The sequence below is a fragment of the Strigops habroptila genome, chromosome 3 (genome assembly GCF_004027225.2).
Source record: "Strigops habroptila isolate Jane chromosome 3, bStrHab1.2.pri, whole genome shotgun sequence".
NCBI classification, from domain to species: Eukaryota; Metazoa; Chordata; class Aves; order Psittaciformes; family Psittacidae; genus Strigops; species Strigops habroptila.
Genome location: NC_044279.2, coordinates 34,005,297 through 34,022,135, shown reverse-complemented (window position 1 = coordinate 34,022,135; position 16,839 = coordinate 34,005,297). Strand labels below are relative to the sequence as shown.

Below are 16,839 nucleotides of genomic sequence, written 5' to 3'. Positions count from 1 at the left end.
GAAAACTGCAGTATTCAATCATCATCTGCAAGCATTAGAAAGAATCCTCAGAGCAGAGACCAATTTCCAGCTTTCATGGGGCCACAGAACGCGAGTACCTGTTTTTAAAAGCAAAATCTGTTCTGCAAAAAAAGCTGAGGCAGAATATTTGCAATATCCCATTCAGTATGTGACAACTGTTACAAATTACTGATCTCAGTCACTGAAGTTGTATTTGCAATTAATCACTTATTGGAAAGTGATGTATTTGTGTGGGTTAATTTACATAGTTCTACCATCTACAGTATGGATTTAGCACAGGAATGAAACAAAAAAAAAAACCAACCCACAATTGTGGAAATTTGACTTATAGGAAACAACAGAAAAAATTTACAGTAATTTATCAGTAAATGCTATTGTATTAGTAAGATTTACTGGTACCTCAGAAAAATCATCAACAATAACAGCAAGGAGTAAATTCATTACACATTTTTTTGTCATGTGCTGTCATTATCCACTTTTTAACCTTGTTGATATCTCCTGCTTATCAAATAAGAACATCTAAAAGGTGGGTTCTAAGCAGAGATTTAAATTTCCCAGTGTATCCACAAAATAAATACAAAATCTTACAATCCCATATTGTACTCCTATTTTAAAAATTTTCATCTTCATTTAGTGATGTTGATATTACTTGCAGGAACAAGGTGGAGCTTGATGGTACTACTTTTGCTCTGTTTCAGTATGTCAGAAGACATTAGGAAGTCTTTCACCAATAACCTCACAAACTTTCCACAGCTATTCTCTAGTATAGAATTTGCCATAATAGATGCCACCAGATTGATATCTTATAGAAGTTATGAGAGGTACAACCAACACATTCAGGCAGCTCAAGAAATCACAGGTAATCCACATAAAACTCCTAACGGCAGAAATAAATTTCATAGTGTTATTATCATCCTGGTATCTAAAAACTTTAGCTTTCTACATTCTGTACAATGTTTTTAGAAAACATGTAGTAGCAAGAATCCATTTTGTAATTCTGAGATTTTTCTACTATCAAATCCCTTTATTATTAAAAACAGAGCTGGAGTCCACTGTGTTTTCTTCTGTGTAATCCAGCCTACACAGACAGCATGAACTAAAATTTCTCATTCCTCCCTGTTTCTTTCTTAGGCACTTCAGCAGCTTATTACTCCTGATTGGTCTCCTGCCACACCAGTTTCAAAAGCTGTGGATGATAACAGTGTGTGGGTTGCTGTTATGCTTATGATTGCCAGCAAGTCTGTATGTGATTTCTTCCGTACCACTTATGGCATATTCCAATTTCTCACAGCAAACTGCATTACCAGTGGGAGTGATATGATTACCTTAACAAAAACTAAAAAAATGAACTGTGTCACCTTATATTAATCTCTTGGGATAGTGCCTTGAGTACTTTCAGGGTAAACACCATGTAGTACCGTGTGCAATATATTCCGCAAAACTGGCAAAGTGTTGCTTTTAAGATTATCTATCTCTAGGCTAGCCCTGTAATAGAAATCCACTGCACTTCTGACTCTTCACTTTACTGAAGCTGATTCTAGACATCACCCTGATATTGGCAGACCTCCGTGGGGAAGCTAAATCAACCACTAAAACATCTGGCTCCTATGCAAGGTTGCAAAAGCCCAGGTAGTTTGGCTTCTGCATCATATAACATAGATTTGCTGCTGGCAATAGTAGGTATCTATTGTTCTGTACACAGAGCATATAAATCTTTTTATATGTGTGTCCAGAAAGAACCTCTGGCATGTACTTTGTTTCTGCATAGGCCTGCCACTAGAAGCTGGACAAGTATGGACAATTCTGGTTGCTGAGATTTAACTTTGGCAAAGCAGTTAAATACCAGTTTGTGTTGCTGAATCAGGACTCATTAAAAGGAAGAGTATCTCAGAGAGCCCACAGTAACTTACAACACACATAGTGATGATTGATGGCCTTCAAAAGCACAAAACCTCAAATTAGCATGAAAAGCAGAACTCTTGTTCTGCTGAGTGACAGTAAACAACAGTTTGCTATCTGTCTCAGAAAGCTGTTGTTCTGCTCATCGGAGAAAACTTTTGGCTATTTCCTAAAAAAAAAAACCAAAACCCAAAAAAATGGTTAACTTGTTACCGTTAACGGTTAACAGTGGTTTTGTTACACTTCAAAGGTTTGAGCATATTTGTTTTCATATTTCATATTTATGTGACAACACTTCTATCTCTACTATAAAATTTAATAATGTCACATGACATCAAGGCATTGCTTTCCATAAAAATGGAAAGGGATTATCAATTTATTGAGGAAGCACTCCTTTTCCTAAAAATAATACACAACCACTTTGAAAAATCACTGCCACCACATTAGTCGGAAGACTGCTGAAAGTTCCTGAATGTCACTAAGGCATCGGCGCTTTGGAAAGATCCCATTATATCCACCCTTTTACGTCAGCAGAACAGGCTCTGACAGTTCAGTGTTTTCCTCCCTTCAAAAGCCTCGCAGTAAACTAGGAGGGCATTAAGGAGATGAGCAAAGGGGCTCTGGCTGCTCCTATGCCTCAGCCTAGAGGCAAACTGCTGCAGGGCCCACTACATGGCCCTGTCTGCTGCTAACCTGCACTAGACGTTTTGCTGTCACAAAGAGCCTGGATCATTGTATCTCACACCTCCTGTTTATCCCACAGAGTAGAGTTAATAATAGCTTCCCTGATGTTCATTTATGATCATGATAGCAAATTTTAGCTCCAGTTAATAAAAGGTGAAAAGAGGAAAAAAGAAAAAAAAAAAAAAGTAAATACTCATTTGCACCAAAGGAACATAAAAAATTACTCATTTTATCAGAAACATCAAATCCAATATCTCAAATACCCCATAATGTCTCAGGTGCTAAAGCAACTTTCTCTGATAAAATCTGCACTCAATATCCCTGAAACTGAACTTCTCCTAAAGCAGTCTAGCACATTGATATACCTAGCTCTAATCTCAACCTAGATTTGCATAGATAAGTGCAAAATCCATTAGCAATCAAAACAAAACAGCATTTTAGATTGGTGGATATAAATGTTGACAAGGGAAGAAGCAGAAGAGGGAGGAATGAAGCAATGCCAAGGAAAATGCCTTTCCAGAGCTCTCAGAGATTATTATGGGCTGCAAAGAATAAAAATAAATGTGGTAGAAAGCATGAAAACAGGCATGTGTGATGATGTTCATGTGAAGGACACAGTACTAGACAAAGAAACAAACAAATAAAAAGCAACACTAGAGTAAATAAAGGTCACCAGCAGCGTTTTTAGTCAGTCATATGAATTCCATCACATGCTTCAAGCTAGAAAGCAAGCAATGCTCATACCTATGCTTTTATAGGCAAGCAGTGGGTGAGGAACGCTGCATGCCCTCAGCCGAGGGAAGCAGCCAGGGAATAGTGACTGCAGTGCGTCCCGAGTGCGGATATCAATCTCCCTTCTCTCTGTTAGATACAAAAGATTGCTCAGCCTTTCCATACCCTGAGTCAGACTGTGCACAAGGATTTTCTCCCAAGCTCCTTCTAGCTCCCTGTATAAATCCCATTTATATAAGCAGTGAACAAGAACATAGGTTACTGTAGTAAGAGCTGCATGCGTCTAGTAACAAATAATAGGAGAGTAACAGGGACACTTTAAAAACATCTTATATTCAACACTTTTTATTATATGGATCTCAGCACATTTGAACTTAATTAGGCAAATGAGAACTAGTGAATGAAAGACAAAGAGAGAAACGGAGGGAAGAAGGAAAAGGAAGAGAAAAAGGGGAAAAATTAAAAAAAATTAAGAAAAAAGCAGCAAGCAAGCAACAAGGTCAAACTAAGAGTAAATGCTACAAACAAATAATGTATCTTGATAGCATGAACTGTAGACTTCAGTCAGTCATAATCAACCTGTTCAGACTGTTCTTGTACCAATGCTTCATAAATATTCTGCAGTTGCCAGCTGCCAGAATCAGCTATCAATATAACAGCTTGTCAAAGACTCTTTTGAGAAGGGGTTATGTTCTTCTCTTGTTTACGGAGATCCTGATTTTACTGGAAGGTTCAGTATTGTTTTTCTGCAACATTGGAGTAACTGTTTGCTTTCCTGCTTGCATTTTGTCTGCCTTGTCCTCAGTGTGCCCCATCAACACCTGACTCAGCAGCCAGTTGTCCCAGAGTAAAGGAGCTGGCACGAGAAAAATCTGTCCCCAGTTGCTGTAGGATAGTAGGAATATTTGGCACATGTGTACTGCATTCCAGTTCCACTCAGTAAGCCAAGGATTGCAAAAAGCTTTGCAAACGGGCAAATTCAGTCTTATAACATCCCTGCAGGGTGATTGAGAAGTATGATCCACTTTCAGACATAGGAAACAAATATAACAGGCTACGTAACCTGTGACTTGTCCCAAATGAGTGGCAGAGCTGGGATGTGGACTAATGTCCAAGTAAGCTGCGAGTTATGACTGAGATTTTTCAGTACATGTGTGTTTTAGAAACTCATTAAGTAGCAAATGCAGATAAATAGTACTGCTTAATACTTGAGTTAGGAGCACAGGCGGAGTACAATGTTTGCTTTACAGGTTTGAATAGTCTGCTGCTCTAACTTACCCATAATGAATGTTAATTACATTGCTGTATTTGAATTAAATGACTTTGTGGTAGCATTAGTAAAATAATGAGCTATATAGGAATTATACTCTTATGAAAGATCTGTGCTTAAAAGCTGCAAAAATATTATTTTTCATATTTTTATTAACAGCTGTTTAACGATTTCCAAGCAGGATGGCAGGATAGTGAGTATCATCTCATCAAATGGTATTGCCTCACCAACTTTTACAAGCTATTGTCATTATCTTGTGAGCAATATTCAGTATTTGAAGAAAAAATAAATATTGTCAGCTTTGTAAGAAGGTTCTGTTCTGACTTGGGATTTTTTTTTTTTTTTTTTGAGAAAGGAAAGATGCGGAAAGACTCTTACTGAAGGTATGAAGCTTATTCCCTGCTTTTAGGTCTAACTACTCGGTTCTGGAGGCAAAGTAGCTGCTAATGAGCTCTGTTATCCAGCCTTAAAAGAACTGGCTAATCGTCCTGAAAGAGGAAAATATTCTCCATTGTTTTCTGAATGTTTGTATTCAGACACTGAGGGATATGCAATAAATGAAACCTAGGTAGATGAAAGATATACACTCAGGATCTGACTTTACTACCTTTTTTCCACTAGAGCCTAGCCTGCAGAACAAATACACCCTGTGTGAGGCCAAGACAGCTAAAATTTGCCCAGGCTACCTGGCATTTTAGAAAGCTATGGGTTTTTGTAAAATTTATCCAACAGGCTTGAATCAAAGAGCGGTATCCGTGAATGCTTTCTAGACCTTTATGTGACAATAAAATAAATTACATATAGTACATTATATTAAATTGTATTTAGGATTGCATTAGGATTTACTGGTTTTGCTAAAACCCTAGGCTAATCTTTAGGAAAAAAACCCCAAAACATCAAACCAACAAAAATCACCAGCCTCCCTTAATTTTAAAGCCTATTTCACTTCAGCCTTTAATAGCACAATATTCAACAATATTTAAATATATTACTAGAGATATTTTAAGGATAAAGCTATATCTTATTGAGAAAAACCAAACTTTTGTTTTCCTTGAAGAGAAGAAGGAACTAGTTCTAAATATTCATATCTATGAAACAAACATGGAGTTATTCAACCCAATCATAATTTACAGTTAAGAATCAATATTGTAGTATACTTGTCATCCCACCGAAACAGTAACAAGACAAGTATGTGCTTGAAGACAGCGTGGGAAAGTAACAGCCCTTCACACATCCAAAGCAGGCATATTAATATCATTCTCCCAAATGCCTAGGAGGCTGGCAGAGGCAGGCTCCATGGAGGGAAGCAGAAGGGAAGGAAAGTTGCATGTTAAAAGATAAAAATAAATTAACAATCCCAATAGCTTTCTTTCTTCTTAAGGTCTGGCACTATAATGGTCTGATTCTTAGTAACAGCATCAGCTGAGCAGATAGTTGGATATAAAAGCAAAAACTGCTAAATTAAACAAGGTTGATTGCAGATGAGAGTTCCTGATGGCTGTGGGAATGATGAAGGGTCTAATTCACTTTTACCAAGTGTAATAAGTTGAATAAAGGCACATGTCATGTAATTCCTTCTTCCTGTTTGAGGGCTCAAAATAGGATTATTGAGACAGAAGTAATCGCTGTAAGATATTGCTCTGTAAAAGCAAAGATGCATAAATTATGCTGAGGAGTGTAATTAAAATCCCACTTGCACTAAGGCCCTATTTCATCATGGTTTAAACAGAGGCTGAGGCCAAAAGCTCTTACTAAGTCAGTCAATAAAGTCAGATTTTTACAGAATTGGAACCCCCATCTGAAAAAAAATTATATTGAAACTACATTGGAATTGTTACATCATTGAAATCAGATTTTGAGCACTGCTGAGTCAGTAGTGACATGACTAACAAAATTTGTAGAAACTAATATTAATGCAGAATTTAATATTCAAGGGGCGGTTGTTGATTTTTTTGTTTGATTTTTTTTAACCTCACATATTGTGCTGCCACATTCTCTTGGGAAACCATAACCTGTATTCACAATTACAGTCATGGGTTGGACTTCCATTCATCATGTCTTCTGTTACTACCCTTTTTCATTGAATTTAGGGGAAACCTAAATGACTGGCTTACTCTGTTTGACTAAATGCCTAGATGACTAAAGTTAAATGAAATGAACTCCAAACAAAGTGTTTGCAATTCTGCTTTAACTACTTCAAAAAAGCAGTCAATAGAATATCTAGCCTATAAAGGTTGGCACTCCACCCAAACTGAAGTCTACTGAAATGAAGTGTTGATGGCTAAGTTGAAAATGCCAGTGACCCAGTTGGAAGAATTAATCAGTTCTAACAATAAGTTGATTGAGGCTGATGAAAAATTCTGCATGTCTGGAAAAAAACAAACCATCAAACTAATCAACATTTCAAATAAAACCAACCCAAAACCTTGTTGTACCATTAAAGAATGAGTTTTATTAAGTTCAGCTAAACCCATCCTTTATAACTCGAAGTGTTGGCTTCCCACACGGCAAGAATATTGATCCACTTACTGATTTGTTTCTAACCACTTTGTACCATCCTTTAAATTCTAGCCCTATTTCCTCATATTTAACTACCAGCTTTACAACCTGTTCAATAAGCTTATTATTTTAACTCTGTATAGATCAATTCTGAACCATTTTTGTTAACATAAGCCTTTTCAGTACTCCAGCACACTCATCTTCTTTAAAATTTTGTAACATTCACATTGAGTAAATGTTATAAAAAAGAACAATACCCAGAATAATGAAAATAATGTAAATACGGAGCTGCATATTTGATATTTTTAAGAGTTCTGATGTTGGAAGATGGGGAGTTATATTTCAACTTATTTGAAATATTTTATAAATGGAAGAACTAAGGTTTCAAGTCAGTGTTAATGGAGTTGTCTGCACAGCTGCTGCACATTGCTTGAAAATAAATAGCATAATTTTTCCAAAGCAGCAGATTTTCCATTATCAATAATAACATAATATTCATTTTAATATCATTCTCTCAATACTAAGCTACTGAAAAAACATACCAATGATGGGAAAAGCTAGTCTATTCTTAGGCTGTGCTATTAGTTAAGGCTTTAAAAATCAAAATTCATATCTTTTCACATAATCATATAATTTGGAAGTGGCAATATTTAATTCATTTATTGCTGAAGATAACATTCACATCCATCTATCAGCTTAATATTTGACATTATGAAGATGTAACAGATTCCAATTCAAATTCTGCTGACATTAATTTCTGTAAACTTTACGAAAGTTACTCTGTACACTCAAGATTAGAATCCAACCCCTGGATGTCTTCTCTACTTCAATATGATATATACATATAAAAAATATTCAATATAATATATTATATTTCTGTATATGTCCTACCAGTCACCTACATCCTGGCCTGGATTCATCATTTCACACATACTGGGAAAATATTTTTTGTCTATTCTCAAGCAGCACGTGATTGACTCCCATGGGTGGAAATAGTTACTAATACTTAAGCTTGAGTGAAAGCTACTTAGATTATGTAATAGGAAGTAAACTGACCTGGATTCTATTCCTAAGAGCGTATGACGGGAAACACATAACAGGCCAAGGCTGGAAAATAACTCCAGACTGCAAATGCTTAGACAGGGTTCACATTTCATTTATTCCTGCCAGTTTGGAAACTGTTACTAGTTTAAGAAATACTTTTTATAGTATTAATAAAATGGAAAAAGTTAGGAACTTCTGATGACATAGAGACTTTTAGATTTGTGAACTGGGAAAACAAATTATGAACTATCTGTTAGTAAAGCTACAATTAATTATGTACTATATAGAAAATTACATAAATAAGGCAAAAAGAAAATGGGCAGAACCAGCAAAACTAACAATAAGGAAAATAGCTTTTGAAAGAAATTACTTGGGAACCATTGTATCTTGGAAAAGCCAGAATAGTTTCTGCAATTGTAGGTATCCAGTCTAAAAAACTCACTGGGATTTAGGTCATAAGTAAGAAGCTATTCAGTTAATGTAGGTTTTAAAAGCTCTGTGAAAGTAGAGAAAGTAAGCCATCTATTTGTAAGAAATAAAATTAAAAACATACAGATAATTCAAACTGAAAAATCCAATCAATACAGCTGTGCTCATAAAGGCTTGATATGTGAGCTCTTTCTGCCAGTGAAAGCTAAAATGTGAGCCACTGATTCCAAGCACAATATAGCCAAAAGATAAATTAATCCAGAGGTTCTTCCAGAATTACTAAAACATTAGGTCAAAAGAAGGAAAAGAAAGAAAAGGCAAGGCAAGGCAAGGCAAGGGGAGGGCAGGAAAGAGCAGGAAGGGCAGGGAAAGGAAGGGAAGGGGAGGGCAGGGAAGGGGAAGGAAGGGGAGGTAGGGGAGGGGAGGAGAGGGGGAGAGAGAGAGAGGAGGGGAGGGGAGGGAAACTTCATCTGCTTTAACAGAACTTAGCAGAGATTAAAACTTTTTATAGATTTATAAATCTCTAGATTTATAGATTTATAAAAAGTGTTTTGAGAATTGAATCAGTGCGGCTTCATAAAACAAAGTGGAAGAATTCTAAAAATGTCAACATTTTTGTCACAGACATACTCTACCTGAGAGTTTTTCAAACCAGACACATTAATTTTCATTTTGTTAATCTCATGACCAGTGACACCCATGGCACATAAAACGCAAAGCAAGACAGCAAGATATGCTCCTTCCTCCGTCTCCTGTTCCAGGCAGATAGACAATCATGCAGATATGCTATCACGGTGCTCGTATTTGGGGCCATGCATGGGCCATCCTTGAAGATGCGTTTGCCACTTCTTAAGTACAAAAATCAGATTTTAATAGCACCTTGAGGAATATGCAGGGGAAGGTAACATCTGTGATCTCGAACCACCTAGCTTTAAAGTAGACAGCTATGTCCAGCACACTCAACTTTCAACCTTTCTTACGCTGATTACACTGGTAAAAGATTGTAAAAGAAGGTCTATTCTTATTTGATAGCTCATAACTTTGAGCAGTCAGCTAAAAAAATGGGGAGGTATATATCTACATGGGACAGTGTAGTACTACACACATATTCATGCTGTCTCTTGATGGCTAACCATGGCTAGTAGGAGCAGAACAGCTATGTTACCTCAGTATCCCATTGAAGCAACTTCGCTCTACTTGGGTATCATGGCATTGTCCTGCATAAAATAAGTATATGTATGATGATTATTTGTCCAGTCTGGAACATGATGATAAAAAATTCATTTGAAGTACGTACCAAAACTAAAATAATTTAGGCAATGACAATATTTTAGCATAAACAAATACAGGGAAGGAAGAAGTTATGATTGTATTTGATTTCCATGGGAAGGAAGAGGATGTTTAATTACAAACTTACTGTGTACTTTGTCCAAGTGTTAATGAGGTGACCTGTTGATATATACACAAAACAACTTTAAAGACCAAGACGGTTTAATCAAATTCTGATGTGTATTCCTTCACCCATTGTGAGAAATTGGACATGGGGAGATCAAAAAACCTCTCATCTATTATGGAGGACACCTTTTCCTAATACAGTACACAACATACAAAGAGCACAACACACTGCTGTAGCTTTCAGACAGTAGTTCTACAGTGCTACAGCTAAAACAATCTTTGAGTAATTTTCAGCAAGGTTTAAATTTAATCAAGAGATTAAAATACATAGTGTTGTTTATACCTGCATGGCTTGCAAGTTTTTATTCTTCCATTTACTAAATCCCCATGGAATGTCCAGAATATACACATGAATCCTGTGGTTCTCCTCTGGCACAGTGGCACTGAAAAGTTGTTTTGTACTTTTTGATACATTCAAAGAGATAAAGAGGTGACCAACCACTGAAGGACGCAAGAGAAGTGCTACCTAATTCTGATACCCCTTCCCCCTCATGCTGGCATCAGGAATTTCTGAAGAATCTAGAAATCCTTCCCCCCCCCCCCATATCTTTAATATTTTCCATATTTGAATTTCCAATTATAGATTTTTCCATTTAATCCCAGCATTACGTATTTATCTTATATAACATACATTCCCCCAGTTTACAGTGGGGATCATAAACCTTCTGAAACCAGCCTTTTGACTACAATTTACCAGCTATCTTAGCCTGTTGCAAAAGTGCTCCTTTCAAACATTAAGCCAGGATGAACTCCTTGTCTTACTACAAATAGATGATACAAATAGGCTACTCTCTAGGTTGCAGACCCAAAAAGCAGAGTTGAAAACTGAAGTCCTGAAGTGCAACAGCCTGCTAATTATGCGCTATGAACTTGCTATTGCAGTAGTTCTGGTTTAGCAGGTAAATGAATCATTTTTGACAGAGAATACGGAGTAACACTGCTTCATTACTCAAAAGCAACCTGACGAATCCACAAGATACACTTTTGTTGATATATGCTGGACTCTGACTGTAAAACTTTTCCCATGTACCAATGTTCTGCATAACCCTTCTTTGCCAAAACCACACCAAAGTAAACACACTCATAAGCACTAGCTTTTACATTTCTGTATCATCTCAAGAAAAGCTTTACACTTCAGATAGTTCTCCTGTGAACCGAGATAATATAACCCCCATTATTCTTGTTATTGAGAATTTAGCTTAAAATAATTCAAATCCTCAAAATTTCACCAGAAAAGCCGCAATAGAAAGAGCAGTTCAGTTTACAAAAATATATAGCAAATGAGACAAGAAATATAAAGATCTCTGTGGTATTTGCATGCTTCCAATTAGCAAAAGGGCACAGTAAAAATATTCATAATTAATTCATATTTACCTGGAAGCTTAATAAATCAAAAGTAACCCATATCGACTGTAGGGCAATGAGCTCATCAATCTAAGCAATGACTGTGTTGTCCCTTTCAGGACAGAAGTTTAAGTGGTTCAGAGGCAAAAAATTGAGTTGTGTTTTTTCCTCATGAAAAGCAGATACATACACACATTTGTTATCATACGATTTCTACTGAAGGCCAACTTACACATAAAACCAAGTGTTTAGCCAAACTTTTTACATGTAAACATGTAGATTATATTGGTTCATGATATCTAAAAACATGTACAGCACACTCCACCTATCATCTATTCATTTTGTCTTGATAACAAAACAAGGAAGCGGCAGTGGAGTTTTGTAAATCTCAATTTTCCTTGAGAAAGCAATACAATGCTAGGATTCAAAGCCTAAGGGCATTATAGTCCACTGAAAATTACACTTTAGTCTTCAAGACAATACTTTTCTTTGCGTACAAACACCCAACATTTAAAGACAACTTTTTTACTTATTTCTAGTGAAGTCTTAACTATTATCTCACCTATGCATAGGTATGCATAGACCATGCATAGACTTCCTATATATAGGCTTTTACTTTCCCACACAGCCCAACTGACTTCAAAGAGGCTTAGATGGATTTGAACTACAAATCTATATTTCTAATTGTCATTTAGCTAGATCCTTTCTCAGTCAACATCTGCAGATGAAACAACAATCACCTTCTGGGATAACTGCATTTAAATAAGCATTTCATTTTCTTTACAGTTCCTTTTCCAAACACACTTTTCAGTGTTTCACTTATCTCTCAAAATATTACTGGAGGTGCTGCAAGGTATTCCTGAGGGGAGGTTATACTTGTTTTAATCTGATTCAAGTACAAAATCTGTGTTCTGTTCAATCTTTTCATGATATTTTGCATTTTGTATCTTAAACATGGAATTTGGGTTTTGTTCCCTTCCCCCCACCCCTGCAAGTTATGTAGGGCAAAATTCATCTTTTCAGCAAACAAGGTGTTTATACTAATGGTAAAATGAACTCTACCCTAACTAACTTCAAATAAATGTTTATGGCTTTCATGTCTAGAAAGAATATGGGGTTTGTGCCTGTGCACCTCAGAAAATGGTACAATGCATGTAGGTGGTTGTACCTATGAAATTAAATTTGAATGCACAGAATTTTTCATTTGCCCTTTGTGAGGAAATGTGTGATTGGTCCCTGCAGAATAAAGCTGACTGTTAAAAGATGCAGCACTAATAAACCTGGAATTTTTAGGAAGTGAAAAAGGACAGTAACCGAATGTACCTGTTCAGATTTCCTGAGCAAATATCAGAGTGCAAAAAGATGAAGCAAATAGTGCTGGTTCCATCTCCAAAATGTGAGTAAAGCTATGACTCGTCTTCGCAAAATAAAATAGGACTTTGAGGAGTCTAGCTCGGGCTATTTATGAGTTTTTCAGTTATCTCTAGCTTCTGTTATGCAACACACCTAAGCCTGCCTTGTAGGGCTAGCTGCATTCTGTAAAGTCATGCATACATTTGCAGGACATATACATTACAAATTACAAATTAAAATTATTTTGTTTGTCTGTTAACAGAGCAAAACACTGGTTTATTTGCCCTAATATACATACCTGTTCTGATGTGAAATAATGTACCATTTGCTGCCAAGTAAATCCAAAATCATGGTGAATTGCCAATGAAGTACTTGAAATAAAGTGCTTATTTAAGCAAAGCAAAGATGGCTCTAGGGCATATTTGCACCATGGAACTGACATAAAGTGTCTACGATAGAGTCTAAGATGGAGTCTTTATCCTTATCAATTACAAACACATATTTTATCAAAAGATCACTATTCAAAATTGTATTATTATGTGCATTCCAGGATATTACACTTCACAGAAAAATGAGGCATCAAGATAAATTCAAATATAATAACTGATTATAGACTTTTGTGTCTTCTGAATAGCAATGATGAGTACCTGAATGTGAAAAATATGCAGCTTTCTGAAGTAGATGTTTGTTTTACAAATAGGCTGATGTACCTAGGACAGGGAACATGAAGCCGAGATATGTACTAAGTCTTTCAAGGCGTACATCAGCTCTTTCACCCTGGAGCATACATCCATTCCAGTATGAGTTGATTAGTACGTGTCAAGTTGATTGACATATATCATTCCTCCTGTTTTGCAATTTCTTTGTTTTAGTGGATTCCACTGTATTTATTCTTTGATCTGAATGATGTATTTTTCATGATCTACATGTATCATATGAGTGTACCAATGATAACTATGTATACACCTGACTATTTTTAACTCCATGCCTGACTGGAAGCATGCCTTCCAGTCAAGGCAATGACTTATGTTTCAGGTGACCTGAACACATTCTCTCATTCTGCATCAAACTTTTCTTATCATTTTAGGCAAGACTTTCATGTCTCAGTTCAACAAAGGGCTTAAGAACCCACATACACACATTTTTATTCCAAACAAAACAGGCTCAAGAGCTTTGCAAACTAGTTGATGGTTAAAGGTGTCAGTATGTCTGTAGCAGAAAGAGAGTCACTTCAGGAAAACATAAAGTCTGCATATCCACCTCCAAAGCAGAAATTTCTCCTGCTCAGGCTGAATTTTGCTAGTACTTGCATTTTCAGTGGCCAAGGAATATGAGATTATTGCCTCTGAAATAGAACAATTTTATCAAGATGGACTGGCAACATCCTCCTGATTGGTCTCACAACCGAAGTACTCTCCTGAAATGGAAAAGATCTTGGCTAGAATTCTCTTGGATAGAAAGCGAAGTTGAATGTTAGGTAATGTTCTGATCATTGAGCAAATGCTTTAAAAAGAAGTGCTAGTGTCACCTAACACAACCAACAGTATGGCATCCTATTGACCAGGTACCTTTAAAAATGTAGAACAATCCAGACTTATCAAATGACCTCATGCTGTTTACTTAACAGACCCCAATGGGAGTAAGATATTCAAACACAATCAAGGCTGGGGCACTTCTGACCATACTGAGAAACAGAATGTTAGCACTCCGAATCAACTAGGAAAAGAAATTTAAGGGCCTTCACTATCATGCACTACCATGCAGCAGGTCTTTGAAGTTTTGATTACTGAAGTTCATACATAAGTTTATATTTATTATCATTATGCATGAAGCTTATACTCCTTTCTGTATCAAACTTTATTGTAGTGAATTGAGGGATGATGAGAACTGGCCAAATACATGTCTCCGATTGCAAATAGCAATCAAAACCATTTTTCTCCAGCCATGAAAATCTCTCCTCTTAAGCATCTATACATGATCAATTTTGTTACGTTTATTTTGTCCATTAAGGGAATTCAGTAATGAGTGGAACTGTTGTAGAATATACTGTCTGTAGGCTGCTTCTCTCATCTTTCAGTCTTCAGTGTGAGAGAATATGTATACTTCTCTATGGCAAGGTCTTTAACACTGTGTTATTTTTGCCCTTTAAAACTACCTTTTGTACAAGCCAAGGTCAAAACCTATTTAATCTATCTGTATTTTTAAAGCATTTATCACTGTGGCACTGCCCCCAGAGTGGTGTACCAAGGTTGAAAAAAAACAGGCAGGCTATTTGCAGGTAGGCAGTGGAATCTATGTGTTCTTAGTGCTGTGATACCATGAAGTTTCTCTGGAACAATCAAAGGAGGCAGAAAAAACTAGGCTCTGAACAAAACTTTCCAAAATGAGAGTGGTAGTGGGGAATCCCTAATTTCAAAAGAGTTTCTTAATGTGTATGTATGTATGCATTTATTTATTTATTTTCCAATATTCATGGAAAAGCATCAAAGGTTTATTTACACAAATAACCTGAATTCAGTGGGGAGAAGGTTATTTCAGAAACATCCTTTCTCACCCTCTTTCAAAAAGAAAAACAAAAAACAACACAACCCCTCAGATTTTTAAATGCAACTTTCTTATTTTATCTAGCACACTCATTCAAGATTTATAGATGCATATATTTTGCAGTTGAACAATAACGTCTTTTTTAGCTGAAAAAGAGACAAAAAAAAACCCATTAAAATCAACATTTAAGATGAAGAGAATTTTTAGCGATATAAGAAACAATAAAATACCAAAGCCAGTGTTTCAGACTTTGCAAAAATACTCCCCTTTGTCCTCAGTACAAACATGGCAATTTCAATGCCAATCAATTTTTGAGAGTGAATGAAGCCCAGTAGCAGTGAAAATTTGTTGATCGTATGATAGCAACACTCTCCCTACAGTTTATCCCACATTATTTCTCTCTTCTAGGCAAAGAAATGTATGTTTTACATATATAATTCAGCAGATTCCATCTTCAGTGGGCCAAGTAGAAATCCAATGTCCAAGTTCTCCTACTGGAAAAATATGATGTCTTGATTTTGAAAATTTGAAATCATGATGTAGCAATAACCTTTTCCTTTTACTTGTTGCAAATGAAAGAAACAACCCGTAAAAGATCCAGTATTCATCCCAAAATGTAAGGATTTACTGGAAAAATTAAAATCAATGCTGGCTTTGGTATTATACATTGCTCAGCTGAAATCATATATGCAAAGTCCATACATTCAGCATCAGCCAAGCTATTGTCTGTTTGTAATTTGCAGCATGAGCTTGTTAAAAAGACACAGAAAGAGGAGCAGATTAGCATGTTTTCTGTGCCAAAGTATTACATACTCCTAAAAAAAAAATAAAAGTTGCCATAAAGAGAACAGGAAAGCATTGTGGGGCATTTGTATGGCATGCATAACATTTTTTGAAGCCTAGATTGTATTTGTCATCCATTCTGCCTTCTGTATCATCACATTTATATTATTTGAACTGTCTTATGTTTCTCCAATATTTTAATATCTATGTTCACACTCAAGGATACCGCAGGAGGACTTAGCTGAGATTTCAGATGAAATATCTGGCATCACAGCAGAACAAGGTCACCTTTTAGCCTCCTGACTAGAGGTTTTGATTTACCCTCACTGCATCTGCCTGTACTATATTCTGAGTTAAGTCATGCAAAGAGGTGGAATGGATTACACAAGAAAATGTGGGCAGGCTCAATAACATGTATAATCATATGCACCTCTTTGACAAGCATTTGGCTCTCCTCTCTCAGTAGGGTTTGCTTCTCTCTGCAGTCTTTCAGTTGCCTCTTCCTTTCTGTTCTAGTCAAGCCAGAGAAAAACGCTGTGCTTTCACACAAATAATTAAGGTATCTTTCTTTTGTACAGTATAGCACTGTCACAGGTATTTTAAAAAACTATTTGTGGCTTGCTGTCACCCTGCAGGACTTTTTCCAATAGTTGTTCTCACCTCAGCTGACCAGTGCAGAATGCCACAGCATTTCTGGGGAAGAAGTGCCATACCAAACAACGTTCAACATTGAAATCATTCAATGGATTTAGGAAACAATTTAGATCTGGCCAAACTGCTTG

At 36.3% G+C, this 16,839-nt stretch overlaps 1 protein-coding gene across 3 annotated transcripts in view; it reads right to left on the bottom strand.

The window, feature by feature from the left end:
- SLC16A7 (solute carrier family 16 member 7) overlaps window positions 1-16,839 on the bottom strand; it is a 76,302-nt gene that overhangs the window by 32,618 nt on the left and 26,845 nt on the right. Inside the window, exon 1 of one of the 3 annotated variants that reach the window (XM_030479286.1) lies at window positions 9,744-9,765. The exons of the other annotated variants lie outside the window; for them this stretch is intronic. The gene's annotated coding sequence lies outside the window, so the exon portion shown is untranslated. Of the gene's footprint in view, window positions 1-9,743; window positions 9,766-16,839 lie in introns of those variants that run through there. 3 annotated transcript variants of the gene reach the window in all.